The sequence below is a fragment of the Mauremys reevesii genome, linkage group 20, assembly GCF_016161935.1.
Source record: "Mauremys reevesii isolate NIE-2019 linkage group 20, ASM1616193v1, whole genome shotgun sequence".
Classification (NCBI taxonomy): domain Eukaryota; kingdom Metazoa; phylum Chordata; order Testudines; family Geoemydidae; genus Mauremys; species Mauremys reevesii.
In genome coordinates, this window is record NC_052642.1 from 17732907 (window position 1) to 17755337 (window position 22431).

Consider the following 22431-nt stretch of genomic DNA (forward strand, 5'->3'; position numbering starts at 1 on the left):
TTTAGTGTAGTGTTTTTATAAGTAGTCACAGCCTATGGCAGCTTTATACAAACTTTTCCTTTTAAATATATATTTATAATGAAACAACACCACATTAATGCCTGTAGTTAGTTATGCTCAGTCAGTGGCTATGTTTTCCTTCAAGCAAGCCATTAAACTTGTTAGTTTCTGGTTAGACACATTTTCTTTTTCAAAGCAGCAACGTGTTGGGAATTATGTTAATAAGGTATAAATCAAATCCGTGCTTAAGTCAAAAGGTTGCTGCCATCTAAACATATTCTATGTATCAACGGCAATACAATTTCATAGGTATAATCCATCAACGGCCAATCTGGTCAGCTACTTCATTACAATCAGATAATTAATGTCTGGTAATAATAAACCGCCTCGATTTTGTTGTTCTTGGAAAAAAGAAAATACAATTTTTAGGCAGTCTAAAGTGACACAGTTTAAAAGGCGTGATAGTTGAGCATTAATTTGCTATCAATCAGAAATGTTGTTAGAGTTATTTATCTCTTTATCTGGAGCAGCCTTGAAAAAGCCGGGGAGGGGAGAGAACCCACAACAACAGAGATACCCCGTGAAACTGGAAGATGTCAATAACTGCTTCTGAAAATGAGGAATTACCAGGCCAACGAGTGACACTATCTAGATATGGATAGAGCTTAAAATGTAAAATATGGAGATAACCAAGGAACAAATAGGCGATTTCTTGTTGCAACATTTCACAGGCAGACAGTATTTGTGTGGCACGAACGCCATCCATTAGCCTTAACGTCAGCTATTTTGGGTATTTATTGATACTTTCTACTGTCCCAGGACCTCTCTGGAGAGGACAGCTTGATCTCAAGTGCATCCTAACTTTGTGTGCGTGCAGTACAAGAAAGCCAGTTTTCAGTAGTGATGGTGTATCAATCAACATGATGGTGATGCGCTGGACCAGGAAAGAGCACAGAGTGAAAAAAAGAGGCCATTACTTTCCTGTTTCAGTTCTCGGATCGATCACTCAAAAAATATAAGGTGGGAGTGTGGCTCACATCTCACACTAAGAGAGGACGCGGCTCCATAACTTCATTGTATTAATATGTATCACCCTCTTCTCGTAACCACGCATGCAAACATGTGTGCTTAACTGTAAGCACTTGAGTAGTCCGTTGAAACTCTTACTTGATTTCAACAAATCTACATCAGGGATGAATTCGACCCCCCCATGGGGCTACTTGTGGAGAGCAGGAGAAGCCTTTAAAAAAGAAAGAAAAAAAAAAAGAAGCCAAACTTGTGCTAAAAATAAAAGCATAAAGAAACAAGGGAGGAAAAAAGAACTTGTTAAAGAATTTTAAAGTATAATGGCAGAACTTGCCCTAAAGAGGAGAATAATCAGGGTAAGTTCTGTTATTAAGTCTTCTCTGAACATCCCCCTGCCTGGGGAAACCAACTCTCCCTGCTCCTCCTCATTATTATTATTTGTGCATGGTTTGCAGTGCAGCATCTCATAACTCACCATGTTTATGATAAAGCAGAGCAGTTGTTTTTGGAGACAGGCACTTTGATATTCAGTAGCCCCAGAGGCTATGCCACGGTGCTCTCTTTCCACCATTCACTAGTTAACATGCCAATTTTTTCCCCCTCTTTCTCGAGTGTGCCTGAAGGAAATTTATTGCAGCAGGCGACTGCTATGGGCAAATACTAATAAAATGCTGTTTTGCTGCAATTTGTTTAATTGGCCACAGAAGAGAAGCCTTGCATGTTAGATCCAGCTCCTGACACCTCCTGCCCAGTCCACAGATGTTCTCAACGTGAAGTGCTCACATCTCCATGTTTATGGTAGGGAGAAAACAAACCCCGACCATTAAATCTTTACTATTGCTGCAGATCTGATTTGATTTAACATGCATATTTACTGTGGCAGGCTGCCGGCAACCTCTCTGATTTATTCAGCAAAACGTGCTATTTAACACACATCCCCCCTGCCCTCAAAAAAACCCCAACAACAATCAAAACAACACAAAAATCGGAGTGTGATTAATAGCAGATTAGAAAGAAAGGTACAAGGTACTGAGACATGAATAATCCTAAAAGCAGTCCGAGTTCACAGAAAGAAGTTTCCACCCTTTGCATTGTCAACAAGATTGTACACTGCACGCACGCACACACACACGCACACTCACGCACACACGGTGCCTGAATCTCTTGTTGAGACAGGTCACATTATTAGCAGTAGAAGTTTATATTATGGTAGTCCCCTATACCCCCATCAGGATCAGGGCCACACTATGCTGGGTGATCTACACTTACAGAAGACACACAATCCTTGCCTGAACCTAAAGACAAAGAGAGACAAAGGGTACGTCTATACTACCCACTGGATCGGTGGGTAGTAATTGATCTATCGGGGATCGATTTATCGCATCTCGTCTAGACATGATAAATTGATCCGCGAATCAACGCCCATACTCCACCTCGGCAGGAGGAGTAAGCAGCGTCGATGGGGGAGCCGCGGCAGTCGACTCGCCGCCGTGAGGATGGCCAGGTAAGTCGAACTAAGATACTTCGACTTCAGCTATGCGAATAGCATAGCTGAAGTTGCGTATCTTAGATCGATCCCCCCCAAACCTCCCTAGGGTAGACCAGCCCAAACGCATAGGTCCTAGAACTAGGGGTGCTGCCTCACCCCCTGGTCTGAAGTGGTTTCCATCATATACAGGGTTTACAGTTTGGTTCAATGGCTCTCAGCACCCCCACTATATAAATTGTTCCAGCACCCCGCCTGATAGGGATACAACACAAACAAACAAAATATGGTGAAGGACTGGCATCGCTTTGTTGGTTACATGGATTGTAGCCTTTTTTTGAGTGGTTAGAATAGAGACTAGAAGTCAAAATTGTTCCGGGCTCTACAGCTGGTTTACTGCATGATCTTGGGCAAGCCATTTATCATCTCTCTGCCTCAGTTTACAAAGGTGTAGAATCAACACAAAGATGTCGGGACGCTTAATTCACATTTGTAGAACCACCGTGAGTGCTTGGATGGAAACGGCTTCAGAAATACACCTCAGCAATGTTTTCACATCAGAGAGAGGACTTTACCAAACTGTGCTAAATCCTGACTGTTATCAAGGGATGTGGGGGTTAGCTGCATATCCTATTCCATACCCCAGGCAAAGCTTCCTAGGAGAATAGTAAAACAAGTGCTATAAAAGGGCACTCAGTTGTTGATTCAAATCAATATTTAGGAAACAAAGTATCGTGTCCTTCTTTGGGCTGGATGTCAAACTCTAGATTGAGAGCTACGTTAGACGGTTCCCGCTGGTTTGCATGACAGCCTGAGGTTTAAGGCAGTAAAGGAAGGCAGTTACCCTCTCCTCCCCCCTTATTGAATGCCACAATCTCCGGATTTTCAGATGGTTTGTGTTCATAAAAAGAAACTTTAAAAAGATATTTAGGAGATTTTGGTGCCATAAATTCATGCTTTTCACATATATTTATAGGATGGAATTGAATGCATCTCCAGCCCTGGATGAAATAGAATAGCATGCAAACTATGCACTTCTTGCTGGAGACTCTAATACTGTGCAATGATCTAGGTGAAAAAGGACTTTCAGGCGGAGACATCCTAAACAGTGATTTGTACACACGGAATATTACAGCTCTCCTAGGATTTGCCTTGATGCTCATTAAATTTCCTCTTTGCAACATATTTCAAAGATTTTAGGTATGGGAGCTATAAGGCTCATTTAAACTGACGTACAGCCCAAGTGGTAGAGAGTTCAGCGGAGACTGAGGCTTTGCTTTCACTGGCCTGTAGTGAGGAGCGGGGCGTTATAAGGGTTAAAATCTACACCACCAACTCACACCAAGCCAGAAGTTTTAACATTAAAAGAACAAATAAGGCTGCTGTAACCATAAACAAGACCAAAGCAACTAGACTCTGGGGGCTCTGGTCTTTTGAGGAAAGGGAAGCATCAGTAAAACCAGGTGAGGAGAGAGGAATGCTGGGAAACTGAGCCCATCAAAGCACTGTTTGTTCTTCCTCTTTGGCATCACGCCGGAGCAGGTCCAGTTTTCTTAGCTAGAGAGGAGGTTTGGGGATATGTAGTAAAAAGACAGTATCTGGTTTTACTAGCTATGTGATAAAAACGCTTCCATTTAATCAGAGATCAGAATGGAGTGAAAGGGAACAAGGAATGGCTGGAGACCACCAAAGCACATTCAAGCAAGAAATGGACAACTCAGTGGATTGGTAATGGCAGATGGGACCTGTTGTTTTAAAGTCACTGATTTGAATCTGACTCTGGGTAGTGAATAGAAGCAGCTATTCTTTGACAACCAGACACTATATGTGAAATGAATCTGTGGTCAAGGAGAATGTGGGCCTTTGTCCCACTCTAGCTGATGGTCCATGTAAAAGGTTAAAGGTCTACTACTGCAACCAGCTGATTGAGTTACTCCTTCAGGTCAAGTAGAAATGTCCACTTGTTTGTTGCTGAAGGAATTAATAGGTCACAGAGATTGAATCAGCTTCACACCCACAGTGGCCCCTTCCTGTCATCTTTAAGAACAGCATTGTGCCCAGCTGATGTCATTTGGACAATTCCCTCACTGGCCTGCAAGTTCCATGGCCTTCTGAGCTATCTGATACACTGGGTCAGTGACATGAGTTTCAGTTGTTCTTCACTGCCTACCAGATGGGTGGATGTAACATGGGCATGAGCCAGGTTACTGAATGTGCAGCCAGGCAAGAGAAGTGCTGGTTCTGGAAATGACTTTGCAGTTTAGAACACAGGCCCTGATCCCATTGACGTTAAGGGCGCAGTGGGAGTCTCGCCATTAACTTCACTGGGAGCAGAAGCATGTCGAAGAGGATGACATTTCTCCAGAAGCAGCCTTCAAGCGAGACACCTCAAAACCTGGTGGTCCCTTCACATGTGAGTGAGAACACATGGGAAGCAGGCTGCTGATTACCCAGATTGGGCACTTTTGTTTTTCTCTTGAGCATCAGGGACTGAGTGAGCAGAGAAACAAGCATATTGGACTAAGTCTCCATTTTAATGATCAACTTCAAGTGCATTTTACTCCACCATGGGATTTTTCTATGGACTCTTTATACCTATGATCAGCTGGGGAGCAGGAAAGGGAAGTCGGGAGACAACTCAGTGAGCACTGGGACAAAATAAACCAGTGGCCACATGTGATAGCATATTTAGAATTGTTCTGAGGCACTGACACCCAACACATGGCACAGGGGAAGGGTCTGTATCCATAGATTGGAACAATAAGTCAGTTCGGGGGTGTCAGCCATCTCCTCTCTTTCATGGCTGGAATGAGGCACAGGATATTGAGCCAAGTAAAATGGATACACCTGACTTCATTAGAGCAAAAGGTACCAGGGAGAATGGCAATAACTACCCCATGTGATTCTACACGATTGACAACCAGGTGAAGATTTGCACCCTCCTAATACCATTCTATTCCTCTCCGCACAATACACTCCCCTGCATAGATTATTTTCTTTACTCATGCAATGTGTTATCTGAAGCCACAGAATGCAAACTATTATCCCTGAGTCTATCAGATGACTTCCCCTGTTCTTTTATCTTCTCTCACTGAGGAGATTAAAAATACTGACATGTTAATGGAACCTACCCCCAGGAAGGCAAAGGTGCCAATTTTCATAAAAATATAGAAATATGCCAATTCTCACAAGAGTTCTTTATTTAAATAAAGAAGCAGATAATTGGGGAATGGGCCCCTATGTACAGTGTTTCTAGTGCACCCCCATCATGGTATGATTAGGGGTTTAGAGAGGGTCCCATATGAGGAAAGATTAAAGAGGCTAGGACTCTTCAGTTTGGAAAAGAGGAGACTAAGGGGGGACATGATAGAGGTATATAAAATCATGAGTGATGTTGAGAAAGTGGGAGGAGAAAAAATTATACTATTATTCATAATAAAGAACTAAGGGTCACCAAATGAAAATTAATAGGCAGCAAGTTTAAAAAAAAAAAAAAGGAAGTCTTTCTTCACGCAGCGCACAGTCAACTGGTGACTCCTTACCTGAGGAGGGAGGGGGGGCTAGGAGGACTATAAATAAAAAAAGGGACTGGACTGATAATGGTAAGGTGGCTAAGTCCATAAATGGCTAGCCAGGATGGGTAAGTATGGTGTCCTCCTGTTCTGTTCAGAGGATGGAGATGGATGGAGAGAGAGAGAGATCATGATCATTGCCTGTTAGGTTCTCACCTCCTCAGCTGCTGGCGGCATGGCCACTCGAGAGAGAGATACTGGGATGATGGACCTTTTGGGCTGACTGGTCTTCTTATTTCTTTATGTTCTTATGTTCTATCTAGGCACCAAGTATAGTGTTAAAATGAAGTAGAATTGCTGTGGAAGAGTGGACCATTCTCTGCTCCTTTACGATGAAGGGTTTTATTCCTACGGATTATTCTAGGAAGAAAATATCTAAGGGAGGAAAATAATCACACCAGGCATTTAGTAGCTGTCTTTGTTGAGGGAAGGCCTGTATTGCACCTTCCACTGGTCTGACCCCAAACCCAATGAAGTCAATAGGAATTTTTCCCCATTGTTTCAGAGGGGATTTACATTTGGCCCTGGACCGCAAAGGCGGGTGTAACAAACTCATCCTGCTCTTTGTTGGCGAAGAACTCCAGAGCTGAGGGCCCTCCACTTACCATTTTGTGAGTACAATCAGAAGGTTAAGAATAAGCCATTGTTGTTGCATATTCACCCTGCTAGCATAGACAATAGGGTTGGGGGATCTGCTGAAAGCTTGAATGCTTTTCCAAATTCCTCCAACCCTTCCCTTGATGAGAACAAGCTCTAAGATTTCTCCTAGGTCCTGGCTCCATCTGGGTGTGCAATCCTGAGAGAACAGCTTTTTGTCCTGGCAATCTAGAGCTCCTGCTTCCTATCCTTGCTGAAACCAAGCAGCTCAGCAATGCAGAGAAGTGAAAACAAACACCACCTTTTCCACCTGCTGCAGCCCCCCAAAATGAGGTAAGACTCTGAGTGGCTCATATTTAGTTCACTCTTGGCCACTGGGGTCAAGTAAATTCTTATGTATTTTAACTCCTCCTTCTCAGCTATTGCTTATGGAAACTCAAGAGTTGCCGTTCATTTAAAGAAATAATAATAATAATAATAGCACCTCTACTGCTAAGTGCTTCTTTTTTGTGCTCCACTTAGCAGGTATTTGCAGTTAGAAATACAGCGGAGGGGGTAGGGCTGGGGGCAGACACTGGCAAGTTCAGTCTCTGACCCCCTAAACTTTCCTGCATTCAAAGATGCATGGGTGAGGGAACAATATGGCAGTCCTGACTTCCTACAGGAGATAAGAGACTTGCCGGGCTGCGGCGCTTGCCCATCTAAGACCATCATTTCTTGGCACCTGTGCCTAAGGCAGAGTTCCGGAAAAACTTCAGCTTGGGCACCATGCCATCCTAACAGATGGCTCCGAGTGCAAGAAGCCAAGAGCTGAGGCACTGTGTATGTGCATCAAGTGTGCACTGCTTAGAGAATGATTTCCAGCAATGGGACTTCCAAACAGAAATCCATTACGAACCTTGCCTGCCTGCGGTCAGAGTTTGAGATGTGCCATCGTTAATTTAGTTTGGGATGTACCATTGTTAATTTAGTTCAGAGCTGGATTTAGCTTCAGAAGTAAAGAGGACAATTTCTGTGCCCGTGGGTCAGGAGCATTCAGCCTGCCTGTGGGTTCCTGCAAAGCAGGCAGAAGGAGAGATGAACACGGAGACATACAGAAACCTCCTCTTGAAATTGTGCATGCTCCGTGAGGCACTTGAAAAAGGGGCTAAAACAAACATTGCAGAGTCACGTGAACAAGTTGGCAGCATACGGAAAACAGCTCCACGGCCCTGTGCCATCAGCAGAGCCCATGTAGGCAGACGAAATAAAATATCATGATTCTCATAGACCACAGGATGATGGCAACTTGCATACGCTTTTCTGTAACTTGTGAGAATGCATACATGGGTGATTGGGTTTTAACCTGGGATTCACATTATCTGAGGTAAAAGGTGACCAGCTGAGCTGAAATATCAGAGGACATGGAGATTTCAGTGAGTAGAATCCCTGTATCCCACCCTGGCAACTTCTAGGCAAGGCAGAGCTCGCAAATGCAAGAGAAGGAGCCCTTTTCTTTTCTTTTTAACAATGCACATAATATCCTTTCCAAAAGGTTTGCTAAGGTTACTCATGTATTAAGTTAAGCTAACCAATTTACAATGCAAATGTTACACAGATTAGAAAGGGTAAATGAGTTGTATGTTGAAGTAGATAGGAGATACTCAGACAAAAGTGGAGCAGACCTGTGGCAAACTGCAATTAATGACCCGAACACATCTTCTAGGATGAAAAATTCATCGAGTTCTCTAAGGATACAGAGCCCAGGCAGAAGAAATTATTCACCACTCTCTACATATCCAGAGTGTCACCAAGCCTATTTATCTGGTAAACAAAGTACTTCCCTTCAGCTTTAATATCTCTGCTACATTATAGTCCAAAAGTTCCTTGATTTTTTTTAAAGTTATAAAGAAAGAGCAATTCTAAGAAAACTAAAAGCTCGTGAACTGTTGTTCCAGAGAGGACTGTAACAAACAATGACCCCCCCTGCAATCTGATGGATAAAGTAGAGCTGGATGGGAAACAGTTTTCCTGTCACATGAAAATTTCCACCATCAATTTTTTTTCCCCATCCTCAGTCAAGACTAAAAGTTGATATCTTAAAAAAATTGCATGAACTGAAAATCTGAAAAAAAATTCAGCTTGGCTCAATCAAAACATTTTGCTTGGATAATTTAAAAACATTTTGTCTTGATTGACAGGTTTTTTTGTTTTTTTTTTTAAACTTTGAGCGGGAAAAGGAAAATGCAGATAATTTTGAAACTTTTCTCCTCACATTTTTTTCCCCCAAGCCAAAAAAAATAATTGAAACCAACCCTTTCCCGTAAAACGATTTGGTTTCATCAAAAAATTCCTGACAAGCTTTAAGTTAAAGCACAGGACTGGTTCTGACACAGACTGTCTGGCCAAGATTTTTAATAGTTATTTTGGGAGCCTTCTTGGTGTCCAGCTTGAGACACCTTAAAAGAAAAGAGCCTGGTTTCCAGAAAGTGCTGATTCCCCATCCTTTGGAAAATCAAGTCTTTTTAAGGCATCTCAAGTGGGGACCTAAAAACAGACACCAAAAATCACTGGTCACTTGATAAAATCTTGGCTCCTGTGTCGTGACCTTCGTCAAATCACTTAATAGTTGCCTGTGTGTAACAAGGTGATAGATAAAACATTACTGTCCCACAGGAGGGTTGTACAGCTTCATTCATTTATGACTGTAAAGCACTTTGAGGTGGATGTCTGTAAGGGGTGTGAACCCACCAAGTAATAAGCAGTCACTTCTCTGGTTAAAGTGATTCAACACTTCCTTATATTTTGCTAACCCATAACTTGAGAATAAACAAAAGAGGAGGGGAAAAAACCCTGTGGATGTTGCAATTTATTTTAAGGAAATAGTTTTCCTTTAATATAAATGTCAAGTGTAACTTTTTGCTCCAGATAGCTTGGTGGTTTGGGGAAACAGATACTATAGTCATGCAGTAAGGAGAGAGGGAGAAGTTACATAGCCCCTGGCACATAATCAGTTGGAGTGAGAAAGGTCAGTAGTGAGTACAGGAGTGACACGGCTATCAGCATAAGGCAAACCTTTCTGCAGCTTCCATTTTTAATCAAATGCTGAAGAGCTGAACAGTTTGGTTCTAATTAGAGATGGGTTCAACACACAATTCAGTTCCAAATCAGGTTTTCAAACACCCCAAAGCAGGGTGTTTGTTCAGAAGTGTGGTTTCGGTTTGGGCCTCATTTCTACTTTTGACATATCGTCTTCTGATCAAAACTTGGGGGCAGGTGGAGGGGGAAACCATCAACAACAACTTATAAAACAGTTAGCAAAGCTTTAGGAACCTCAAAGATGGGTCAATTAGCGAACAGTTGTGAAACATGGCTTGATATTCTTAATCACTTCACCCATCCCCATTTTTTACCCAGTTGGTCAGTCTGACATTACCTTAACCTGATCAAATCAAATCAGGATTTGAATTTACAGATGAAATGAGCACATACCTAGGGTGTCAGCATCGCTAGTGTTAGAAACTGGAGACTAATATGAAGACGAACATCTGCAGTTAGAGAACAGGACTGGGAGTCAGGAGACCGGGTTTCTAATCTTGGTTCTGCCACAAGCCAGCAGTGTAACCTTGGGCAATCATTTAATCTTTGTGCTTCGCTTTCCTCACCTGTAAAATGGGGATATAAATACTATTTCACCGTTGCACATTGCTTTTAGGCCAGCAGATGAAAATCCCGAGTGCGTACAAATGGCAAATATTGTTCTCACAAAACCATTGGGCAGCTTTTGCACGCAGCTCTCTCTTTAGAGCGCTGAGATCCCAAACAGGCATTAACAATAAGATCTTTAGACAGACACACACAATGTACATGCTCTATAAAATGGTAGAGAGAAAGAGAGAGCGCGCGCAAGCCTCATTCTTCTTAGGTTCTGGCCTTGTGCTACTGTTTGCTAAATAAAACCAGTTCTGTAACTCGGAACTAACTGGTTAAGCAGCACTCATCATGCCCAATTTACAAAAGAAGGGGTATATTCAAAATATTTATTCTGCCTTTCCCAGTTGGATGGGCATAAGCATGTGGAAATCTTCAAGGAATCAAATAACTGTTAATCACCTCAAGCTATTCCAGGCTGAGTTTGCTATGTAAGCTGCCTCTCTTTGTTTACACATGAGGAGCAATGACTCAAACAATCCTTTAGAGACGATTTTTTTCTTCTTCTTTTTAACGATAAGGTCTGGCCAAACAGCTTAAAGGACCCAGCTACTTAGTATTAGAACTGACTTTCTCTCCTCCCACTTCTCCCCCTAATAACTCCATTTGTATGCAGATGGTGAGTGCTTGTGGGACTCGGGAGGTGGGGGAAATCTGTTTTTGCAGACGGATTGCCTAGCCACTTTGGCATAGCAAATGCTTTCAGGTCACCAAATTGGCTTGCTCGAGAGACGAGGATGCACGAAACCTGCTAACAAAGCATGGCAGACAAGAACCTAAATTGCTGAATGTTAAGTTCCAAAAGCCTGACTGCAGCCGTGCAGACCGACAGCGATGGCGCCTCCTGCTGGTCGTGCTGGGAATTAGCTCTCTTGGACCACCAGGGCACCTTTTACTAGCGGTGTCTCACTTGCCGTTACTTCCACTGTCTCCACCACCTGAACCCGCGTTGCTTCCAGACTGCGGCGTCCCCTTCAGGACACGGCCCTCCTGCTGTGCCCCAGCCTGTCATCTCCCCCCTTTTGGGGCACAGGCAGTCCTCAGTCCTTCCACATGCCTCAGTAGCCAACTGAAGTCTCTAGTCTAGCCCCTGGCTTCAGGTGCAAACTCACCCACTACTCTGGGTCCCGGGCCATGGACCCTATAGCTGGCAGCCACTTTCTGCCCCTTCTCCTATTCCCCCTGGGCTACTTTCCCTGGGCCACTTCTCCCATAGCCCTAGCACCTTCCCTGCCCCTGCTTCAGGGCCTCAGTCTGAACATGGTCAGCCAAGAGCTCCCCTACTTCTCCGCTACACTACCCTGCCCAGCACGGCAGTATCTCCAGTGCTCCTCAGCAGACAGTCCTTCCCCTTTGCCCTCCAGGAAGAGATTACTCCTTGCTCTCCTGAGCAGCAATTTATATATGGGCTGCTCCAGCAAGCCTTCTCCTGATTGGCTCTCTCAATAAACGCTTTCCTGATTGGCTGGGTTCTGCACAGCCTCTCCAAGGCTGCCTTAACCCATCTCCTGCCTGTGTGGGACAGCCACCCCACCACACTGACACAGAACCTCTTCCCCAAACCCAGAGAATCAATTTGTGAGGTGTGTGGAAGTGAATATCTCAACCCAGACTGAGAGCAGGGGTTTTCTGTATAGTGGGTTGAAACTGGGAGCTGAATCCAAATACTGCCAAACACCGGGGCAGTCAAAAGCCAAACTCAAACTCGGATCTGAATGTTGCAGTTCTGACCCATTCCCAGTCACAAGGAACTGCGTCCCACTCTATGGGCTTCTGATCCTGCCTTTGAGATGGGCAAGCCTTCATTGCTACAGGCCTCTATCCCACTGGCAGTTCTGTCAGGCTGGTGCACAGCTATCGTGACTCAGATGCGATACTGCAGCCCCACCAATCACCAACCCTGGAGGTCTAAAACAAGAACCTAGTGCTTGCCGTTCACAGACCCAGTAGCAATAAAGTTTTGTTCTTTTCAATTAAACCAAGCTCCAGCACATGAGAAAGAAAACCAAAGACAATAGCGTTGTGCTCTCTTTCTTTTCATCTTCCCCTCCAACTCGTACGTTGCATGTGGTGGAGGGTTCTCCTGCATGCTACAGCACTGGTGCTGAAGGCTGATGAGAAATTTCTTGGTCCAACCCCAGGCACTCATTTTCAAGTAATTAACTTGGCGCGACAGAGCAGCCCCTGACTTTTCTGACTGGGAGACGACTGACTTAAAAGGCCAGGCATGGGATTATTTATTCCCAAACTCACGTCCCTCCCCCTTTTCAACCCAGAGATGATAATTTTATCTGGCTTTCTCCCCACACCCACCCAGTCGGTTAATTTGTTTGTTATGTGAGCATAAGATTCCCATGGCTGAAATAGAAACAACAGCTGAAAACCAGTGAGATAACCCCTGGGTTGCTCACCCCCCAGGTTATCAGCAGCTGTCCTTACAAGAATATCAGCCAAGATGTTGCCTAGCTGACCCACTCTGTCTACTGGTGGAGGAGTTCAGTGGCTATGAGGCTCCTTCCACCCCCAATGACCAACTGAACAAGACATTATTATTATTGTTGACATATCTCATTCCTAGAGTCCATAACGAATGGGAGCAGAATCTTCAGGCTTCTCTTGAGTTGTCATCAATGGAGCTGGTTTATTTATTTTTAGAATTCCTTTTTGGTGCCTTTGTCCCTGGCTCATGACCCCACCCTTTCTTGCTACTCCCAGAATGGATTCTTGATTGACTTGGACTACAGTGGGTGTGCAGTAATGGAAGAGAAAGTCCAGTCTTGTGCTTAAAGCACAAGACTAGGAGTTTGGTTCTATTCCTGGATATGCCACTGATTTACAGGATTACCCTGCATGAGTCACCTAACTCCTCTGTACATCTGTAGAAAGGAGGCTCAAAATAATACTGGGGTCATCTGATGTTTTGACTACTTTTCCTTGGCTCCTAATGCTGCTGATAACCAAAGGAGAATCTCCTTTGTCTCAAGTGGTATGGAACTCAAGATAATGGTCCTACATTTCTTACATGCCACCATGAACCCCAAAAGGCATGAACTAGGTGACAATAGCTCTGTTACAATGTATTTAAGCAGCAAATTCCAGGTGATACAACCCATGTTCCATTATAACTGTATTTACATAGTACTCTCCATGTAAGGATCTCAAAGTAGTGGACAAATTTAGCCCTGTGAGGTACTTACTTTATTACTTTCGTATCCATTTTACAGATGATCAGAGAGGTCAAGTGACTTGTCTTAGTCAGTGGCAGAGGTGGAGGAAAGAAATCCATAGTCCGGATTCCTAGGAAATACAAACCACTTATGATAACCTGCTGCTGCAGAACATGGAACTTGGAGGGGTGTGTGTGACTGGTGTTTTAGGTCAAAAACAGGAAAAGCCTGGTTACTGAACAAGTACGCTTGACCTTAAACTGCATCTCCCTGAGCTTGTCTCTCCACTAGCTGCAGAACAAACTCTGTAATCTCTTCAGCCAATTAGCACAGAATCTAAACAAGCCCTTAGCAAGCGGGAGGCTGTTCCCTGCAAACAGGAGGGGAAGCCATGTTCTCGGCATAGAGCACAGATAAGAGCAGTGGTTTGCCAGACTTAGTGAGGAGAGATGCTGAGTGTTGACATATGAAGATAATGAATGTTGACATATGAAGATATCGCCAAACTGAAAGCTACATCCCATTTAGCTTTTAATTTGGATGCTCACAGAGTGGATTCTGAAGCCCACTTTCATCACCACTTTTAAAATGGACCCGACTTTTAGGAAACAGCCTGATGTGGAACCACGTTGCTTATAAACTTGACTTGAATGCTATCACCCATTTCCCCTTGATATCTGCCTTTAGCATCTATTTGTAAGAAATGGCTGCGCCCCAGCAAAATCTTTCCCAGCCCTGGGAAACTCAATTCCACTTGGAATGCCCTGGCACAAAGCAAGCAGGCCTGAAGTACCAGAGTCACACAATCCCACCATGTTACAAGCCACAGCGTGCGCACACCATTCCTTCTACAAACTGCAGCCCCACTTCTTGTCTTGTGTTTGTTTTCTCTACGTTATCTCTGGGTGCGGGGTGAGTTTAACTCCCCCTGGCTTCCACAGAACCTTGAAGCGCTGAGGCCTTTGCAGGGTCAGGACTTCAGACTGTAAACTGTGTATTAGGACTAGGCTGTCTTCTTTTGATGGCAGAAGAAAGGAGGGTCTTGTGGCTAGTGCCATGGGGCTCAAGGACGCAGGGATCAATTCCTGGCTTGGCCACAGATTTGCAGTGTGGCTTTGGGGCAGCTATTTAATCTCACTGTGCCTCAATTCTCCCATTTGTAAAATGGAGACAATACTACTTCCTCCCTACCCTTTAGCTACCTGGTCTGTTTAGATTAAGTGCTGTTTGGGGCAGGGATCTTTTTTTTAACCAATCTGGGGCGGAGCTTTAGGTGCTACTATAATATATGGAGATATACCTATCTCATAGAACTGGAAGGGAACCTTGAAAGGTCATTGAGTCCAGTCCTCTGCCTTCACTAGCAGGACCAAGTACTGATTTTGCCCTAATTCCCTAAATGGCCCCCAAGGATTGAACTCACAACCCTGGGTTTAGCAAGGCAATCTCAAACCACTGAGCTATCCCTCCCCCTGAAATACGAACAATAAGTGCCTAAGTCAAATGTCACATAAATTATGATGTTACCTGGTTTTTAATAATACATACAATTTTTGAAGAACCCAGAATATAGATTCCCTTTTGAACACGGACCATTTCCCCAACACCAGCAATAAACTGGCCTCAGCATCAAATACTATGGCCCCCAACCCATACTATTGCCAGCCCTGCTAGGATAGCTTTAGATTGATTACAATGCTGTCACCATGTTCACGTCTAAAATTATTTCCAGTGAAGAAAAGAAAATGCTCTTCAGCATGAAAGTAATGAATGTATTAATATACATTTAGGGAGAATCAAGGGTATGGGGTAAACAACTCAGAGTAAGAACAAGAACACCCCAAGCCAAACTTCTACTTCAACCCTCCTTATTTTTTAAGCATTCCTATAATTTTAAGCAGCCAAAACCTATTTTTAAAACCCCCTTGTGGACAGAGCCCTTTAATGTCACGTTTCTGCCCAGAGTAAATGTTATGGCTGAATTATCAACCCCTGAAAGTAGGAGTTTCTAATGTAAATGGAAGGACATTTCATAATTGAAAAGGAAATATCCTCTACGGAACAATCTGAACAGACAGGGGGACTAGGTAAACTAATGACACAGTAGTTCTTCTCAGGCTCTCACTTCTACAAGGCTAATGTCACTAGCTGTATGTAACTGCCGAAACCAAGAAACTTTGCTTCTTGAGCCAAATTCATCCTGGGTCAACAGAGACACACCTGGGATACGTTTATGGAGGGGTTGGTATGATGGCATGTGACCCATCAGTGATGCCAGTAGCAAAAATCCCCGATGGCTGGAGATGGGACACTGTGGGAGGGCTCTGAGTTACTACAGAGAATTCTTTCCCAGGTATCTGCCTGGTGGGTTTTGGCTACATGTCCAGGCTCTAACTGATTGCCAGATTTGGGTCTGGGAAGGAATTTTCTCCCAGGTCAGATTGGCAGAGACCCTGGGTTTTTTTTGCCTTCCTCTGCAGCATGGGGCATGGGTCACTTGCAGGTTTAAACTAGTATAAATGGCGAATTCTCTGTAACTTGACGTCTTTAAACCATGATTTGAGGACTTCAGTAACTCAGCCAGAGGTTATGGGTGTATTACAGGACTGGGCAGGTAAGATTCTGTGGCCCGCAATGTGCAGGAGGTCAGACTAGATGATCATGATAGTCCCTTCTGATCTTAAAGTCTATGAATCTATGGGGAAAATCTATGGGACTTCCACAAGTGAGCACAGAATTCAGGACAATTTGTACTAAATCTAAAACACGGGGCCTGACTCCCCACTGCTTTGCCCATTGCATAGTTATTTACACTTGTACAAAATGGGCATAAATGACCATACAGGGTGCCAGGCAACAGCAAAGCTTGTACTTAATTTAACATCACTGTGGACATAACCAGTGTGAAATAGCTAGTGCTTTATCGTACAAAGTGCATTTCATACAGTCCCCTTTAGTCAGCTCTATTGATCATCCAGTTACATGGCACATGCCAAGAAGAGGCAATATATTGACAAGGTAAGTGCCATGTAACTATAGCGTAAACACACAATGAATTCTGTTTCTTGACTCACTCAGGTTATAGGGTAATTACTTCTGCAGAGCTACTATCTGCAATTACCAGGTAATCTACAGGAACACACAAGTGCTATGTAGTTGTAACACACGCCAGGGGCAAGGTTAAATCAAAGGAATTTAGGAGCCCTTGGGGGCCATAGAAAATCACGCACCTCTAAATACCATGGGCGTGATTTTCCACCCACACACCACTACCATGTAGCATCAATGGAGTTACTCCTGATTTACACCAGGGAGAGTGGAGAATCAGCACCTGACATTTTGGCTGGACACTGCTGCATTATCAGGGTTTGGCACCCCGGCGTGACCACTATTTTAGATTATGGCCACTAAGTAGATTTTCTGGGGCAGAAATCTTTACTTGTGCAAACTTCCACCAGATCCTAAGGAGAGCCATGACTGTGGGAGGACTGCAGGATCTGTCCCTCTCCTTTTATTTATTTCAGCTACAGTACTTGGCCTTTGGTCTGTCATGCTATGATGCTCCTGCAATCCAGCAGAGAAAGGAATTGCTAAAATGTGTAGGCAACATGTAAAAGGAGTTACAAGATGCTGGACTGCCTGCCTGGCACTTCCATCACCACCCTTAGCATCCCAATCCTCCCATAATTTGCCTTTGCTTCTCAACTGCCTTGGTTTCAGCTCTGGAGAGGAGATGTCCAAGTGCCCCCTCTCTCTGCCTGGATCGGTGCCCATTGAAACTGCCCGTCAAATCTCCCATCCCAACCTGTGGCGGGAGTGTTTTCCCAGGCTACCAGCTGATCATGGTGGGGAGAAGGAAGACTGCTGGCAGTAAAAGGGCATGGAAGGTTGCCTGAGAAGCACTGTCCCTCTCTGGAACAAGGTCTATCAAAGACTGTCTAATTAGCCAGTCAGATGGTCAGAGCTGGGACGGCTGCTGCTCTAGAGCCAAGGGGAGAAAAGCAGTTTTAAAGACTACACATGTGGGCACAAGACACAGCAGCACGCTTAGCTCTGGGGAGCCTCCTGGCAAAGGGATGAATGAGGTGGGGAGTGAGAAAGGGGAGAGGGTATTCGGTGATTTCCGAGGGAGCCGCTAAAGCTGAAGGCTAATTGGTATTTCACCAGCTCTGTGAGTTTCCATGGCCTGGCAGCATGAGGCTGTGCTGTTACTGGACACAACATTCCCTAGAAAGGTTGGAAACAATGCAGCCCTGATGTTAGTCCTATGACATGGGGGAGCAGAGATGAAAGCCCTAAAGTTCTGCCCCAGACCCCAGTGAAAAGTCCTTTTCCTGTCCTGAGGCAGCCAAAGGGCCCATTAACAAACCGACATGGCCACTCAGAGAGAGACCCTGGAGTTTCATTGCAATCAGAGGCATGTGTGTGGTGGCGTGAAGTGCTAAGGTACTTTACAGATGCCTTCAAGTCAAGCTCCTCTATAGAATGAAGATAGCATTAGATATTAGATTAATGCAATAATACTTTGAACACCTATGGGACTCTTTTTCATCTGAGAATCTCAAAGTGCTCATCAGTCAAGCTCTACAACACCCCAGGAACTTTAATCTGTACTATGAAATCCATGAAGAAGTGGAGGCACAGAGTGGTCAAATGACAGGGGGATAGAACCCAGGGGTCCCAATCTATCGCACTGTAATTTTTCATTTGAATCTCTCTTCTTTCCACCTCTCCTCTCATGATCCCCTGTAGGCAGAGCACAAGCCCAAGCCACATCACAGTCAGAGATGAAATTCTGCATCTACAGTAGCTGAGTGGGTGTGAGGTTAGGCACAACCAGTCCACCCAGCCTGAGTGCTCATGAAGGAACCCATGAAAGATTGCAAACCTTTCTGAATGGTCTGTGTACACTAATGGGAACTCACACGCATTGCACTGACTTAGTCCAAGTCCCCAGCAGCAGGAGTGGACAGGACATCAATGCAACAGGGAAGGAATCCCTCCCTCCAGGCCACGGAGCAGCAGCAGAGCCAACCAGAGGTTGCCGTTCCAACCGGCTGGAGGATGGAGCAATGGCTGCCGGAGCTGTACAATGGGGGATCCACTTGCCACCTGACAACACCACACTGGCAGGCCTCCTGGAACGGCCTCTCAGCAGCTGCGGTTCTCCCCGCCGTATTGATGCAACAATACTGCATCTGGTGCAGCTGCATCTGGGGCCCCTTTGCACTTACTTGCAGGATTTGCCCCTTAATAAACTTTTACAGACCAAAGGCACAAAACCCAAGGCTGCAGCTCTGGTCTCTGTTCATTTTTTTTTTTTTCATTCCCAGGCCTGTCCCTTCACTCCCCCCCCCAAGCCCCACCCCCGGGGTCCCCAGAAGCTTGGATCCCACCGATTTTCCAAATCTTATGCATGCTGAGATTTATCATGGAAGAACACAGCCCAGGTGTCCAGCGTTTGTAGGTCCTGCTAATCTTATTCAGATTCCTTCCTCCCTGGACTCTGCTTTATTTTAAGTAATACCTGACTCCTACTACAGAACAAAGGGCTCTCTCTGATCTCCCAGGTAATGGCATGCCCTCTATGTAGAGTGGAATAGAGTTAGAATGAACGCTCCAGAAACCCTGACAGCCCGTTTAACAAGGTGTCTAACATCCCATTTCCTCTGCACTTCCTCTCTCCTTAATCCTTTTATGCGAAACTCACTCAGGAGTAAGCACGTGTGAAATTGAGGACTCTCTAATACACATTGCACGACACAGACAGTGAAATAGAGTGTCTCAGCCTTGTTCCGTCAAACAGTGCCAAGAAGCAGCAGACTTTAATCAAAGAGTCTTTTCCCTGTGTCCAGGGCTTGCTGCACTTTCAGAGCAAATAAACAGTCTTTCCACTGACACTATTTCCCCCAATGCTTTGATGTTCTTAAAGCTCAGGCTACAAGAGGAAAGCTCAGGATACAAGAGGAAAAGCAGGATGAGTGATAAGGAGAGTAACCCTTAATCAGGGTTTAAATTGCAACCCTGAAATTGAACGTCTCTGAACTTTGGAGTGGGAGGTGGGGAAGGAGTTGTAGACTCTGAACCCAGACCTGGATCCTCATTTTGCAAATGAGTGCTACCCACGGGTGAAGCAAAACCCCACAGTTTCAAATCATTCTAGAGCAGATAAGGCGCATGCCAGCAATAATGTTCCTAGGTGTTAGTAGCATGGTTTTAAGATGTGCTCAGCACCCACAGTTTCCATTAACTTCTCCTCCGAATTCATTGTAGGGTCTGAGAGAAATTTGCATTAAGCCAACTAAAAGCAGAAACGAAGCAAGTGACTTAATGAATGCTATGGAGGGTTGGATCAGTTTGAATAAAAAGTCAGAAACCATTCAGGTCTTTGCCCAAAACTCAATAGAAATCTCTGAACTTCCTGGTTTCCACGCTTTTTGGTTGCGAGCTCTTGATGGTGGCTATGATGTTGAGTCAATGCAAAGGTGGGCTATTGGTTAACATGAAGGAATCTCTTGACTTTTCACTTCTTTACTGAGCTCTGGAATTAGGAACTCACACAGGTCGGCTACACTGCAGCAAGAGGGATGGAAAATATTCACATGGAAAGGCCAAATTACTTGAAATTGAAGGAGCGTTTTTTTGTGTGTTGCGATGAACCTGAAAAATTTGCAGAGAATTTTTGACAGTTCCATGGATTTGGAAGCTCAAAACCAGGCTGTGTCCCCACTGAAACCGAGCCTGTTTCTCCAGTGAAAGGCGGCTTTGAAGTTCAAAGTTCTCGATTTGAATTTGTTCCAGCATGCTTTCTAAACACAAAACTAAAATTGCACAGAAAAATGAAATGGAAGGGGTAGGGAAATACCAGAAAAGAAACAGTGAATATTTTCATGTGAAATTTCTTGGAAATTCTTACACTAGTTTTGCACATCTCTAATCCACATTAACCTAAGATTTAGGCTAGTTACTATTCAACACAGGATACATCCTGTATCAGCAGAACTATATCCTGCAAATGCAGGAAGACAGACTTGATCCAATAGGTCTATCATCTCCCCAGTTGCTAGGATCCTGTCCTAATTAGGATCTCACACAGACCAGATACACCAAAAGTCAATGACAACTTCATTTATACAAGGGACTCGGCCTGGGAAAGCTGCCTGGTGTTTTTAAGTGACCATCAAGATATTGATTTGGTGCAGTCAGGAAATGACACTCCATCTGTGTGTTTGGTTTAGAATTTAGGGGCTGTGCATTCTTATACGATAGGCGACCCTAAGGACAGAGTAATATGAGAGAATGCCATTTTGGGGATGCTCATCTCTGCCCCTGCACCTCCAATAGACTCAAACATTTATTTTAGATCAAGGATGCCGATGAATGATTTGCATCTCCGTTCACAAGCCTCTGCTGGAGTCAGTGCTTTAGAAACAAATGATTTGCAATGTTAGGCCCATATGGAAAAGAAAAGAATCCTCATTGTACCATGGAGCACAGATAACAGAGACCAAGATGAACAGTACTAAACCCATTGCCCGCAAATATTAAAAAAATGACCCAGTACAAAACAAAAAACAAACCCAAGTGCTTAAAATTTCAGGATTATCATCATATCATGTAAATAATAGCGTCCCTCTGGATTAGATTTATGGAGAGCAGACCTGGGATTGGAGAGATAAGGCGTTTTTAATCTGTGCACATAATTAGCTGAAGGGGAAATAGAAAATGCTAGTAAATTGAAAGTCAATCTAAAAATGATACAACCAACATTAAGACCATCATTCCCTTTCTTTTTTAAAAAGCACAAAATGCTACATTACAATACTTCCAGGGTTGAAACCTTAGCAAAAAAACTTGGCCCCCACTTTAATCTGCTCGGTATATTCAACTTCCTATTTTAAATGGATCAGTTTACTTGTGACTAAATATAGAGTGGATCTCACCATTTCTCGCTAGGTGGAACACTATAAAAGGTAAGTGGTACAATACATCATCTTAAAAGGTGGCTTATCTGGAGAGGAGGTGTAGGAAATATAGTGCAAGGGACAGTCTGCATCTGAGACACAATTGGATTCCATTTTTCCTTTTGAAATAGGGAAGGGAGAGAACGTTACTAATGCCTGAAAAATAATGTCAAACCATAAGGCATGTAGTACGGTATATATTTCTTCAATCTGAAGGGAGAGACTGTGCAAATAAAAAGTCTAGGGCTGTTAAAGACTCAGACGGCACCATTTCTAATGGCATTATCTGCATAGATCAATTACAGAAACACTTTCCTTCTACAGCATCTTCCATGCAAAGGCTCTCAACGCTCCTCACACACATTCTTAGGGCTTGGCTAGACACAAAAGTTGCACTGCTTTAATTTCACTGGTATATCCTAAGTGGTACAACCCTGCTACTGTGAATGCTGTTATACTGGTATAAAAGTGCGTATACTGGAGTAAGGTCTTGTCTAAACTAAAAAGCTCTACTACATTAACTATCCTGGTACAGTCATACTGGTGCAAACCCCTAGTGTGGACAGTTATGTTGGTATAATGGTGCTTTAGACTGGTATAATTTTTTCTGTATGGAAAGAGGAATAAGCTATACTGGTATAAGACATCTTTATACCAATATAACGGTGCCCACACTAACAGTTGTACAGTATATCAATAAAACAAATCACGCCTCCAGCCCACATAGTTATAGCAGTAGAAAAAATGTCCATAGGCCAAACCCTTAGATTTTAAGACCTAGAAGGGACCATTATGATTATCTAGTCTGACCCCCTGGCCAGAAAATTTCATTCCAGCATTGGAGAAAATTATTCTTCCCTACTACATAAATGCCATCAAGCCCCAGAAGTCTCAATTAAGTCTTGTGAGCAAGACCCGAGACGACTCAA

The 22431-nt window shown here is 43.9% G+C and overlaps 1 protein-coding gene across 2 annotated transcripts in view; it reads right to left on the reverse strand.

Moving 5' to 3' along the window:
* The window catches only part of LHX1 (LIM homeobox 1), a 151650-nt gene that overhangs the window by 110430 nt on the left and 18789 nt on the right, over window positions 1-22431 (reverse strand). The window contains exons 1-2 of one of the 2 annotated variants that reach the window (XM_039508520.1): window positions 10774-11739; window positions 10153-10325 (exon numbers count right to left, since the gene is read on the reverse strand). The gene's annotated coding sequence lies outside the window, so the exon portion shown is untranslated. Of the gene's footprint in view, window positions 1-10152; window positions 10326-10773; window positions 11740-22431 lie in introns of those variants that run through there. The other variant, XM_039508521.1, reaches the window with a different exon arrangement.